Source organism: Dipteris shenzhenensis, chromosome 26 (genome assembly GCF_047967505.1).
Source record: "Dipteris shenzhenensis isolate YYH24624 ecotype China chromosome 26, Dip_SZ_1.0, whole genome shotgun sequence".
Lineage (NCBI taxonomy): Eukaryota > Viridiplantae > Streptophyta > Polypodiopsida > Gleicheniales > Dipteridaceae > Dipteris > Dipteris shenzhenensis.
The window spans coordinates 24,551,160-24,564,943 of NC_141621.1; the positions used below are offsets into that span (position 1 = coordinate 24,551,160).

Here is a 13,784-nt window from a genome sequence, read left to right on the forward strand (position 1 = left end):
CATATAGCCTCACATGCACTTGTAGTATTGAGTGCCCTATATTTTTCTTCAGTTAAAGAAAAAGAAATAGTTGGTTGTTTGTTTGACAACCATGACCAAGGAAAACTGCATATCCCTATGTGGATCTCCTGGTCTCATGATCTCCGGCATAGTCACTATCATAGTATCCATGAAACGTTGGATGACTTACTCTGTATTCTATTCCAAACTGTCCTGTACCTCAAATGTATCTCAGTTCAGCTACATTCCAGTGAGACTGTTTTGGCTTTGACATAAACTATGCTAGTGAAAATACTGCATAACAAATATCTGGCCATGTGATAGTTAGATATAAAAGAGATCCAATGAGCTGCCTGTAGTACGTGTCATTCACTGTAGGCTTTTCTAAATATTTTGTAAGTTTCAAACTCTGTTCCATGGGAGTGGCTATAATCTTGCAATCTACCATATGAAACTTCTTTAGGAGACTATCAACATATTTCAGCTGACTCATAAAGGTGTTGTCTGAATCTCTCCAAAACTCAATTCCAAGACAATAGTGCATAAGTCCAAGATATTTCATGCTAAACTCTGCAGATAAGCCTTGTTTCAACTTTTTGATAAAGCTATCATTCTTCCATCAAAGATGACTCGATATTTGTGTTCCATCATTTGACCTACTGACAAGAGGTTCTTGCTGAGCTTCGGAACATAGAGTACATCTTTTACCCATCCTTTTGTACTAGTGAAATTATTCATAGGGATAATACATGTCCCTTGAACTAGATTCGGTGTATTATCTGCCGTGTAGATGACATTCTTCTGATCTTCTAATGGTTTCATCTCTGTGAACCATTCTTGATGATTTGTCATATGAGTGTTGAGATATCAAGCTCCACTCGTGATATGCCAGGGTGACCATTGTGCATTTATGTCACCGACTTGTTAGCTGCAGATGCAGTTGGTACACCGCCCATGAATAATAGCTGGATGACAGCTATCTTTATGTACTCTAGTTAGTGGCTCAATTAGTATGCCACCTTAGTTAGTTGAGTTTGGCTTGAGACCCACATATAGGGTTCACCTATTCTTTTGTACTTAGAGTTCCTTTGGCTTTCACAACTAAGAAGAGGAAAACTGTTTTTAGCCTCCACCTTTGTGTATATTCCCCCAGTATGTGAGAAAGCTACAAGTGAGACTCCTTGCTTCTCTCCCACTCTCTTCACATGGCATCAGAGCTCGGTTCGTGGTAAGGAGCTCAAGAAAGCAAACCAAGTTCATGGTGTCCTACTAAGAGGATCAGTGTTGCTTTCCTTTTTTTTGAGTTTGGAAGCAAATCTCTGCAGGTAGCATAGCCAGAAAGTGCAAGAGTGCACTGTCTCAGATTGGGATGCCCTTCGCGGTGTGGTGAGAGGCAGTATATGCTACAAGACATTTTGGGGCCCATTTTGGTGGCAAAAGTTTTCTGCAGGCACTCAGCAAAGTGCCCTGTTTTTGCTGTGCGACCACTGTTCTGTAGGTCGGTAAAAAGTTATCGTGGAAATTACATCGTATGCTTGTGCACAGAGATATTGGTAGTGACATAATCATTCTTATTGCCTGTTGATGCATAATTGTCACTAGGAAGTGACTGTGTGGTCAAATACCACTTTCGTCAGTTTTGCAGATTTGCCCTTGTGAGGCAAAAGTTGTGTTTTTTTACTGTGAGAGAATATTTTGCAATGTTCTGTAATGGCGTCTGATGCTCTTTCATAGATTGTCACTGAAAAGCTTGATAAGAATAACTTCCAAGCATGGAAGTTTAGAATGACAAATTTCCTTAAGGGAAAAGGCTATTGGGAGTTCATTACTAGAGCTGAACAAGAACCAGTTATTCCTAATGTTCCCAATCAACAGGAGTTGCAGGCATTTAAAGACTAGCATGAGAGAGCTAGAAAAGTTATGTATTAGCTGTCTATCAGTATTTCGGATTCTATGATTGTGCACATTCAGGATGCAAGCACATCGAAGAAGGCATGGGATACTTTGATAAAAATGTATAGCACAAATACACAAGCTAAGAAAATGCGGCTCAAGCAGGAGTAGCATAATGTGTAGAGAGAAAATATGAGCATCAATGACTACCACATGAAGGTGAAGAAGATTGCAGCCACTTGCTTCTATTAGGTCACCAGTGGAAGATGATGATTTAGTTTCTGTGACCTTGAATGGTCTAGGAAAGGATTATGCATAATTTCGAACATCCATTGCCATCCATGAGAATTTTCTTGATTTCGAGGAGTTGATTGCTCTTCTAATTTCTGAAGAGCAAAGAAATGGTGGTGCATCTTCTTCAGGAGGAACTTCAAAAGAAGCTGTCTTCTACTCAAATGCTAGAAGAGGTAGAGGCAAAGGTAGAGCAAGCCGATTTAGAGCCGTGGTAGAAATTAGAATATGCAGCAAATTTAAGAAAACTAGTCCTATGGAGGAGGACGTGGTAACTTTAGAGGCAGGGGGAGCCAAAGAGGTCGTGGTGGATGGAAAAGAGGCCAAAATGCAAACAGCAATGCTGAATGCTACTACTATGGTAAAATGGGTCATATGGTTAAAGACTGCTATAAAAAGTAGAATGACATCATGACTAGAAAATTGTAGCAAGGCAATTATGCATCCTCTAGTAGACGAGGTGATGACAAAAATGAGCATCTATTTATGGTGCAGCACATGACCAATTCTGTGACAAGTGCAGAAGAAAGCAATGATGTGTGGTATGTTGACACAGGTGCATCAAACCACATGACAGGTCATGCAGAATGGATGCAGGATGTAAGGAAAATGGAAAGACCAGGATTTTGGAGACTGGTGATGATACTGCACATTTTATTGTGCATATTGGTAAAATTCCTTTGTCTATGCAGGATGGAAAAAAGAAATACCTGTCTGATGTAATTCATGTCCCGAATATCACCAAGAACCTAGTTTCTGTTGGTCAAATGGTTGAGCAGGGCTTGCACATCTGATTTAATCCTCATGGATGCTTTGTTGAGGATATGAAAAATAAAGGTCGCTTGACAACAAAAGGGAAGAAGAAGGGTAGGATGTTTACGTTGGATGTGGACATGCTTGAATTGAGTGCAGCAATGTTTGCACATGGGACTGGTGTAGTTGCAAATATTGATATCTGGCATAAAAACATTGGTCATGTTAATGTACATCGACTTAAATTAATGCATGCCCAAAATATTGTTGCAGGATTGCCTAAGTTCAAGGTTGCAGAAATGCATAAGGTATGTGAAGCTTGTCAATTTGGAAAACAGGCAAGGAAACCATTTTTTAGACATGTTCAAGAGAGTAAGAGGCCATTAGAATTAATCCACTCTGATGTGTGGACTACTAAAGCTGCATCTATTGGAGGCTATCATTATTTTGTCACTTTTATTGATGACTACACCAGAAAAGTTTGGGTGTATTTTATGAAAAAGAAAAGTGAAGTGTTTGGGCATTTCAAAGCTTTTAAAGCTATGGTTGAAAAAGAAACAGGACTGCAAATAAAATGCCTAAGGTCAGATGGAGGGGGAGAGTACCTCTCAAATGAGTTTGCAAGTTTCCTGCAAGAGCATGGCATAAAGTAGCAATATTCATGCGGTCATAGCCCACAACAAAATGGACTTGCAAAAAGGAAAAATAGGCATATTGGAGAGGTATCTCGTGCCATGCTTAACGAAAAAGTCCTGCCATAATATTATTGGGCTGAAGCAGTTGCTACAGTAGTCTACATAATGAACAAGACTCCCACTACAGCAATACATGGCATGATGCCAGAGGAGAGGTATATTGGTAGGAAACCAGATATCTCTGATTTGAAAGTTTTTGGTTGCATTGCCTATGTTCATGTGCTAGATGAGTTGAGATCCAAGTTGGATCCAAAAGCTGAGAAGTGCATCTTTATTGGTTATTCTCTGTAGCAGAAAGGGTATAGATGCTATAACCCTTCTACTCGTAAGTTTACAGTGAGCAGAGATGTTGTTTTTGATGAGATGAGTAGCTGGTATAAATCAGTAAATGTGATTGATGATGTAGATGCACAAAACAATAATGCTACACATAATTCACAACAGCAATCACAAAATATTAGTGGACCTGTAGTGTCCTCTAGTAGTGGTTCACATACTCCATAGATTGGAAAAGTTTGGTGGTAAAGTTGCTTTATGCGACTTTCTACAAGATATTGCCACAAACATAATCAAGTCAATTGCAGAACGAAGATATAGTGAGAACACAAGAAATATTTGAGGTGTCAAAGATGTGGGGAGGCCCAAGGTTACATGACTTTTTGATTTCTGACCTCAATGGATCTTCTTTATCAATGACAAAGTGAGGGCAAAGAATTTCTACTCAGTTTGTACCTGGTATACATGGATATATTTTTGATGCAATCACTAAAATTTATGAAAAAGAAAAAGAAAAGCATGGAATCATGTCAAGGATTCCCTTCATCATAGATGAAACTACAATAAAGAAGCGGATAAGGTAACCTCCTTTTTCTCTAAATTATTTTCATAATATAAATCTTGCTTTTAAATGCAAGAGGATTGCATATGAGCTTACAGACTTGTGCTTATTATTGCTTGTAGGTGGAATCCAAACGATGACATGCTTGTGGTTTTTGATGGATATAAAGTAGATGATCATGAGTGCATGACTACATGCATGATCAAAGTGGGAGAAGGACAAAAAGGAATTGATCAAATTATTGATATTTCAAAATTGTGTCATTGGTGGACGTGCAAGAGTTTTTCATGTTAATCCATTGCATGATGCGCTCGCACGCTTGGTTCTCGCACTTCATTGCACTTGTGGCCGATTTGATGCAAGTTTTGTTTGCAAGCAATGGGATGCTATTTTAAACTTGTGGAATGAGAAGCTAAAGGCCACAGTTGGTCCAATTATTGGACATGGTGGTGATAGTCAATGAAGAACATTGATGGTCTTTGATTATCTAGATAAAAGAGGTAGTAGATTTGGGATAAAATGGGATGGATGGCCTCTCTCAGCAAAACTTTTAGAAAATCGAGTTTTTGGGCTACATGATCAAGATTTTGTACATAATGGAAAAAAGTTAGTCAATGTCCTTGACAAACCTAAGCATCAATTGACTATTGGCAATGTATGGATCACCTTAAATCATGTCATTATTGTGTATGATGCTTTTTCTATCGACAAACATATGCTAACGGATGGAGACATTAGGCGAGATGACTGCGAAAATTGGGCTGGAGCTCAAAGAATATGCAATAGACAAGTACAATGGTGCTTGGGAGAATTGGCAAACAACAAAATTCATAGAAAAGAGAGGAGCATGCTAGGAACACAAGCTTATCTTGAAATTGCTGGAGACTACATCAACATCTTCTTATCTCCACATTTGAATCTTGTAGATCGAGTCTATCTTGTGGGCAAAGTCGCTTTTTTCTTTCAGATTTGGAGGTCTTGGATTGTTCATCATGCCAACTATAAGTTGAATAGAAACTTCATAAGTAGGGAAGCTTTCTTAGATGTGCAACTCTCATGCCAGTTTGTGGTCCTATTGATCTAGTACTTTAGAGAATCTTGTCCACGCCTAAGGTGTTCTTTACATCTTACAGGTTTAGAGATGTAGTTGAAATCTTCTTCAACAAGATTGGAATCATGGTGGGACAAGAACATGCTTATGACTTAATGGATATGCCACATAGTGGAGGTAGCATGAATAGGCTTGCACACTCTGAATGCAAAGAGGATAGTCCTCTATTTACCAAGGCACATAAGAAGCAAGAACATGTTTGAAGAGAATTGAATCTCAAAGAGAACATGCCTGAAGCTAATCTAGGAGACTATAAGTATGTATCAATTGATGATAATATCATGGAAGCATTGAAGGGACTGAAAAGTGCTCAAGAAAGGTGTGAAAGTTTGCATATGAAGCCAAAGGGTGAGAATATGAAGTGGTGGATAGAACCTTGGTCAAATGGATTTGCAGATGCATATTCACAAGAATCTGATTTTGAAGAAGAAGACCAACAAGTAGATCATGTGTCAAAAATAGATGATATTGACAACGATGCCTCCATAACTGAAATCAGACATGTTGTGGATGTTAGATATCAATGCTCCACTCTCCTGTAACTATGTGGAAACCAGCTAACTCTACTTGTAAGCCCCCCATATGAAGAGAAGGCATTTGAGTAGCTCGATTATCCGGTAGGTCTTGGTTTGGACACCAAATGGGGCCCATGTGTGGCCTGATACACTGCCAACTAGGCTACATGTAAATGTGGGAAGGCATCCCATGATTGACCGCACTGAGGGTAGATGAAGCATTTCTCGAGGTAGCCCACTCTCAGGTTGCAGGGCCCGTTTGGAGCCCCAGATGATCTCGGATGGCTCTGGGCCGCAAACGGCCACCGTAGGTTAGTGGCTGTATTTTGTGCCACGGTTCTATCGTGTGGTCGGTGGCCTATTTTAGGACCGACCTCCAGTCGGCCATTTTGGGCGGACTGGGTCGGTCACCCGATTGGGTCTAACCGACTACGACTGGTGGCTATATAAGATCAAGCCCGTGAAGCCCATTATCATCACTGGCTACAGCAACCCTGATTCCTTAGCATCCAGCCTCCACCCTCTACTGTTTCCAGCATGCCATCAAAGCTTCTCTCACAGGAGCGCACGGCTGGGAGGCAGTGCCATCTATTGTATCAGTTATACAATAATCAAAATTTTGATTCTCCATACCAAGTCGACCTCTCCATCCATGATGAGCTCGCATATAAAGTGATATTGAATCTCAATGTGTTTTGTGTGAGTGTGGAGCACAGGGTTCTTTGCAATTGCCATGCAACTCTGATTGTCACTTGATAACTGTGTAGGCTTGTTCTGCACTGCACCCATGTCCACTAAAATCCTCCTCAAGAACACTACCTCACAAGAAGCAAAACATGCTGATTTGTACTCAGCCTCGGTAGAAGAAAGAGCAACTATAAGTTGCTTCTTGCTGACCCATGACACAGGCTCCAGATCCAAGTGAGAAATAGTAACCTATCACTGATCTCCTGTTGTCCATGTCTCCTACCCAATCTGAGTCACAGAATCTGGTCAAGATGTTGCTCTTGGTATAGGTGATGATGTATTTCAGCACCCGCATCCCTGCCCTCCAATGGTTCTCCTGGGGCTTATTGGAAAATTTACTTAGTACAATAGTCACAAAACTGATGTCCGGTCGCGTGTTGCACAAGTAAATTAAACTGCCCACAAGCCTTCTATACTTCGCTTCATCCACCAGTGGTGATGAATCCTCATTTGAGAGCTTCACGTCAACCTCCATAGGGGTGCCAACTGTCTTGCACTCAGCCATGCCAAATGCCTTAAGTATCTCTCCAGCATACTTCAGTTGTGAGATGAAGATCTGTTTTGGCTCTTGCCAAACTTCAATCCCTAAATAGAAATGCATTAGTCCGAGGTCTATCATTTCAAACTCTCTTCCTAGCAACTACTTTGTCTGTGAGATTTTCTCTTCATGGTTCCCTGTTATGACAAGGTCATCCACATAAAGGACCACAATCATACACCTACGTCCTTCTCTGTAGATATACAAATTTGCATCAGATGGGCTCCTCTTAAACCCATTTTGTAGAAACTAGGCATCAATTCACTGGTACCACACTCGTGGAGCCTGTTTCAACCCGTAAAGTGCCTTCTTCAGTTTACAAACTTTACCTTCTGAACTGAGAATCACAAAACCTGGTGGTTGTTCCACGTATATGTAAAGAATAAGGGAGAGAGATAGGAGACTCAAGTTCAGCTTTCTTCACAACACACAAAAGAGAGAGGACACAAGGTTGGAGGGTGAAGCCTTTCTTCACTTTTGCACACAACAACCATACAATAGAAGAGGGAAATACCCTATATGTCAAACCCTAGAATACGTGGTTCATATGTGAACCCAAACCAAAAACATACGTGGTAGTCTAACTACACCACGAGTACAACTAACATAGGCGGTGACATAAATGATAGTCATCCAGGAGATATATCGGGGGTAGAGCTTGATATCTCAACACTCCCCCTCAAGCTCAAATCCATCTCACGTACACCAAGCAAGCTCCTAAATCTGCGAAGCTTCTCGGTACCCAATGCCTTCATAAAAGTATCAGCCACCTGCTCCTCAGTGCTGACATAGACAAGATCAATCTCACCAGCTAGAACCTTCTCTCTCACAAAGTGATAATGCACCTCAATGTGCTTCGTTCTAGCATGATAAACTGGGTTATTAGCAAGCATGATGCTGCTAATGTTGTCACAATGAATGACAACTGCTGCATGAATTGACTGTCCCATATCTGCAAATAGCTTCCGTAACCAAGCTACCTCACATGCAGCCATTGCTGCACCCCTGTACTCAGCCTCTGTGCTCGACAAGGCAACTGTTGGCTGCTTCTTGCTGCTCCAACTGATGGCACCACTCCCAAGGGAAAACATAAAACCACTAGTAGATCTCTTGTCTGAGACACTACCAGCCCAGTCAGCATCTGTGTATCCATGTACCTGTAATGCACACCCAGCTTCATAAAACAGTCCATAATGCAATGTGGACTTCACATACCGCAGTATGCGCCTAGCCGCATCCAAATGTGGCTTCCTCGGTGCCCACATAAACTGACTCACCAGCCCCACAGCATAGCTCAAATCTGGTCTGGTTATAGTCATGTAAATCAAGCTACCTACTATGCGCCTGTACATAGTAATATCTTCAAGAAGCTCACCTGTCTCTGCATTGAGCTTCACATTCTACTCCAATGGAACAGAGATAGGCTTACAGCCTGTCATCCCATATTTGGACAGCATGTCCAAACCGTATTGCCTTTGCAACAGCCATATCCCACTCGGGGATCTAATAACCTCAATGCCCAAGAAGTAACGCAGCTCTCCCAAATCCTTCATCTCAAATTTCTGCTTCAACAGCAGCTTCACTTCATTAATGTCTGCATCACTATCACCTGTAATAATCAAGTCATCAACATAGATGACTACAAGCACAATCCCTTTGTTTGTCCTTTTCACATAAAGTGAAAAATCTGAATTGGAAATCTGAAATCCAATAGTGACAAGATATTGCCCTATCTTGTTTGACCATGCCCTCGGCGCCTGTTTTAAGCCATACAAGGCTTTGCGCAACCTGCATACAAAATCGGGGTGTGAATTATCCTCATAACCTTTTGACTGCATCATATAAACCTCTTCCTGCAAATCACCATGCAAGAAGGCATTTTTCACATCCATCTGATGCAAAGACCATCCCTTTGCAGCAGCCATAGCAATTACTGCTCTCACGGTTGCCATCCTTGCAACTGGGCTGAAAGTTTCCTCATAGTCAATTCCATATGTCTGCGCAAAACCTTTGGCAACCAATCTTGCCTTGTACCTGCTAACAGACCCATCAGCATTGTGCTTTACTTTGTAAACCCACTTGCAGCCAATAGCCTTCTTATCATGACGCAAAGGCATCAAATCCCAAGTGTGGTTTGCATCCAAGGCAGCCATCTCTTCATTCATAGCTGCTTCCCAATTTTTATGCCCTGCTGCATCCTCAAAACATGTGGGCTCTGGCTCCTCTAGAACCTTGACCATATAAGCATAGTGATGTGCTGTATACCCATCATATCTCAGCCTGTCAACTGGATACTTAATACGAGTGGACCTCGGTACAACTGGATCAGTTGCAGGAGTCTTTAAATCATGCCTGCTTTTCCTTGCACCAGGTGTAACAACAGAAGGAATCCCAAGTTCCTCATCAAGGCTCATTTTAGAGCCGCTTGACTCTCCATCAACATGAGAGCTACCAGCAGACACATCAAACATTGGAGCATGGTCTACTTTTTCTTTTCCCTTATGTGATACCTACACAACACTATCAGGGCTGCCATGTGACGATTCACTAGATCTCAATCTCCCTGTCCATGCATTAGATCCACTAGTAGAGGACTCTGTGGGTCCACTCAAGGCTTGAGATTGCTGCTCTGCATTTATTGCAGCATTCCCATTTCCTGCATCTGCATCTCCTACCATAACAGTTGGTGCATACCAGCTGCTCATTTCATCAAAAACAACATCTCTGCTCACTTGCATTTTGCGGGTGGAAGGGTTATAACAGCGATACCCTTTCTGGTGCAGAGCATATCCAATAAAGATGCATTTTTCTGCCTTTGGATCCAGCTTTGTTCTCTTCTCATCAGGAACATGAACATAAGCTATGCAACCAAATACCTTCAAGTGAGAAATATCTGGTTTTTGTCCTGTATACATTTCTTCAGGCGTCATGCCATGGACAGCTGCAGTGGGGGTTTTGTTCATAATATAAACAGCAGTTGCTACTGCTTCAGCCCAAAAATAATCAGGCATGTTTTTCTCATTTAGGATCGCCCGTCCTACTTCTGCAATATGCCTGTTCTTCCTTTCTGCAACCCCATTCTGCTGAGGGGTAGACCTGCATGAGTACTTTCTTTGAATTCCATGTTCTTTCAGATATTCACAAAATTCTTCTGAAAAGTACTCTCCCCCTCCATCAGATCTTAGCACTTTAATATGCACACCTTTCTCTTTTTCAACCATGGCCTTAAAAGCCTTGAAATGGCTGAACACTTCACTTTTGTGCTTCATAAAATAAATCCACACCTTCCTAGTGTAGTCATCAATAAACGTCACATAATAATGGCATCCACCAATAGAAGCAGCTTTGGTTGTCCAAACATCTGAATGGATCACTTCCAAAGGTCTTCTACTCACCTTAGCATTTTTGGGAAATGCATGTCTGGCCTGCTTACCCATTTGGCATGCTTCACATATCTTTTGCATTCCCTCAACTCTAAATTTAGGCAAACCTGCAACAATGTTTTTCGTTTGCATAGATTTCAGCCTTTGTATATTCACATGCCCAATGCGCTTGTGCCATATCTCAATATCTGCAATGACACCTCTCCCATGCGCAAACATAGCAGCTTTCACCTCAGGCATATCAACATCCAAGGTGAACATTCTGCCATTTTTGTTGCCTTTCGCAACCAAGCGGCACTTATTTTTCAAGTCCTCAACAAAGCATCCATCAGGATTAAATCTAACCTGCAGACCTTGCTCAACCATCTGGCCAACTGAAACCAGGTTCTTAGTGATTTTTGGAACATGAAGTACATCTGCCAAGTACTTCGTTTTGCCATCCTGCATAGCCAATGGCACTTTACCAACCTGCGTAATTGGGTGCGCAGTATCATCACCCGTTTCAACATAACCTGGCTTATCCAAATTTCTAACATCATGAAACCACTCACCATGACTGGTCATGTGGTTAGAGGCACCTGAATCAACATACCAAACATCATTGCAAGCTGCAGCATCTCCTGACATGGAGTTAACCATATGCTGCATCACAAAAAGGTGCTCATTTCTGTCGTCACCATGCCCACTTGATGATGCATAGTTGCTTTGCTGCAACTTCCCACTTTTGATGTCATTCTGCTTTTTATAGCATGTATTCTCCTTGTGTCCAGGCTTTCCACAATAATAGCATTCTGTGCTGCTATTTACTTGCTGGTTCCTTTGCCATGAACCACGGCCTCTTTGGCTCCCCTGCCTCTAGAACTACCACGTCCTCCTCCATAGGACTGGTTATCCTGTTGTTGCTGTTGGTTCTGATTTCCTGCACGGCCACCAAAACGGCCTCTTCCTCTACCCCTGCCTCTACCTGTATTCGAGTAGAAAGCAGTCTCTTGAGAAGTTGAGGTGGCTGAACCACCATTCCTTTGCTCTTCACTCAGCAAGAGAGCAATAAGTTCCTGAAAATCAGGAAATGTTTCACGGACTCCAATGGATGTCCGAAACTGTGCATAATCTTTCCCAAGACCATTCAAGGTCACGGACACTAAGTCCTCATCATCAACAGGTGCTCCAATGGAGGCAAGAGAATCTGCAAGGCCTTTCACCTTCAAGGAATACTCATTTATATTCAGATTTTTCCTTTGCACATTGTGCAACTCCTGCTTTAGCTGCATCTTTCGTGCTTTGGTATTTGTGCTATACAGCTTCACCAATGTATCCCATGCCTCCTTAGGCGTCTCTAGATCCTGTATATGCACAATCATAGAATCTGAAATGCTAACAAACAGCCAATACAGGCATTTTCTGGCTTTTTCATGCCATCCTTTAAAGGCCTTCAATTCAGCAGGAGTGGGAGCAACACCCAAAACTGGTTCTGCAGTTTCACCACTGATGTACTCCCAAACTCCCTTTCCCATAAAGAAGTTTGTCATCCTGAACTTCCATGCTTGGAAGTTGTTCTTGTCAAGCTTCTCACTGACAATGGTAGACAGATTCTCAGACATTTTACAAATCACGAATTGCAACAGCAACCTGTAAACACAGCAAATGCCTCACAAGGGCAAATAGCAAAACTTCTGCAAAAAGCCTCACAGGGGCAGATCTGCAACACTGACGAAAGTGGTATTTCACCACACAGTCACTTCCTAGTGACGATTTTGCATCAACAGGCAACAGGCATGAATCTGCAACTCCCAATATCTCTGCACACAGGCATACGATGCAATTTCTGTGGCACCTTTCCACCGACTAGCCGCGCAGTGGTCGCACACAGTGGTCGCACAGAGAAAAACAGGGCCTTTTTCTGAGTGCCTGCGAAGAACTTCCGCCTTTAAAACGGGCCCCGAAACGGCCTCAAATCAAAAAAATAAAGTCACCAAGGGCTTCGCCCTATCCCGCAGCATATACTGCGCTCTCGCCACACCACGAAGGGCCTCTCAATCTGAAACAGTGCACTCCTGCACTTCTGGCTGTGCTACCTGCAGAGATTTGCTCCCAAACTCAAAATAGGAAAGCAACACTGGTCCTCTTACCAGGACACCACAAACTTGGCTTGCTTTCTTGAGCTCCTTACCACGAACAAGGATCTGATACCATGTAAAGAATAAGGGAGAGAGATAGGAGACTCAAGTTCAGCTTTCTTCACAACACACAAAAGAGAGAGGACACAAGGTTGGAGGGTGAAGCCTTTCTTCACTTTTGCACACAACAACCATACAATAGAAGAGGGAAATACCCTATATGTCAAACCCTAGAATACGTGGTTCATATGTGAACCCAAACCAAAAACATACGTGGTAGTCTAACTACACCACGAGTACAACTAACATAGGCGGTGACATAAATGATAGTCATCCATATCGGGGGTAGAGCTTGATATCTCAACAGTATACCTCCTCCTTGAGATCTCCATTCAGAAAGGCAGATTTCACATCCATCTGAAACACGAGCCAGCTTTCTTGTGCTACTAAAGCCAAAACACTACGAATTGTGGTTAGTCGAGTTGTGGGAGCAAAAGTATCTGATAATCAAAACCATGTACCTGTGCGAATCCTTTTGCCACGAGCTGAGCCTTGTACTTATCCAACATGTCGTCGGACTTGTACTTGGTGTTGTACACCCACTTGATGCCGATTACCTTGCATTTTGGTGGTCGATTCACAAGGTCCCAAGTGTTGTTCTTCATTATGGAGCCATACTCTAACTGCGTAGCCTCCATCCACCTATCATCACCCTGCGCCTCTTCAAGACACTTGGGTTCTTCAGCACGGATCACCTCTATCATCAAAGCGTAGTTGACCAAGTGTTCCTGCGCCCTTCTTTGCTCTAATCTCTTGGACCGGTGGTTTTTGGATGATTCCACCTCAATGGCTAGAGGTTCTCTGCCATCTAAAAGCTACTTTACCCACTTCGGGAATGGCCGT

The 13,784-nt window shown here is 42.2% G+C and overlaps 1 pseudogene; it reads left to right on the plus strand.

Moving 5' to 3' along the window:
* The first annotated feature begins 4,656 nt into the window (after positions 1-4,656).
* On the plus strand, positions 4,657-5,617 carry LOC147884862 (uncharacterized; annotated as a pseudogene).
* The last annotated feature ends 8,167 nt before the right edge of the window (positions 5,618-13,784 follow it).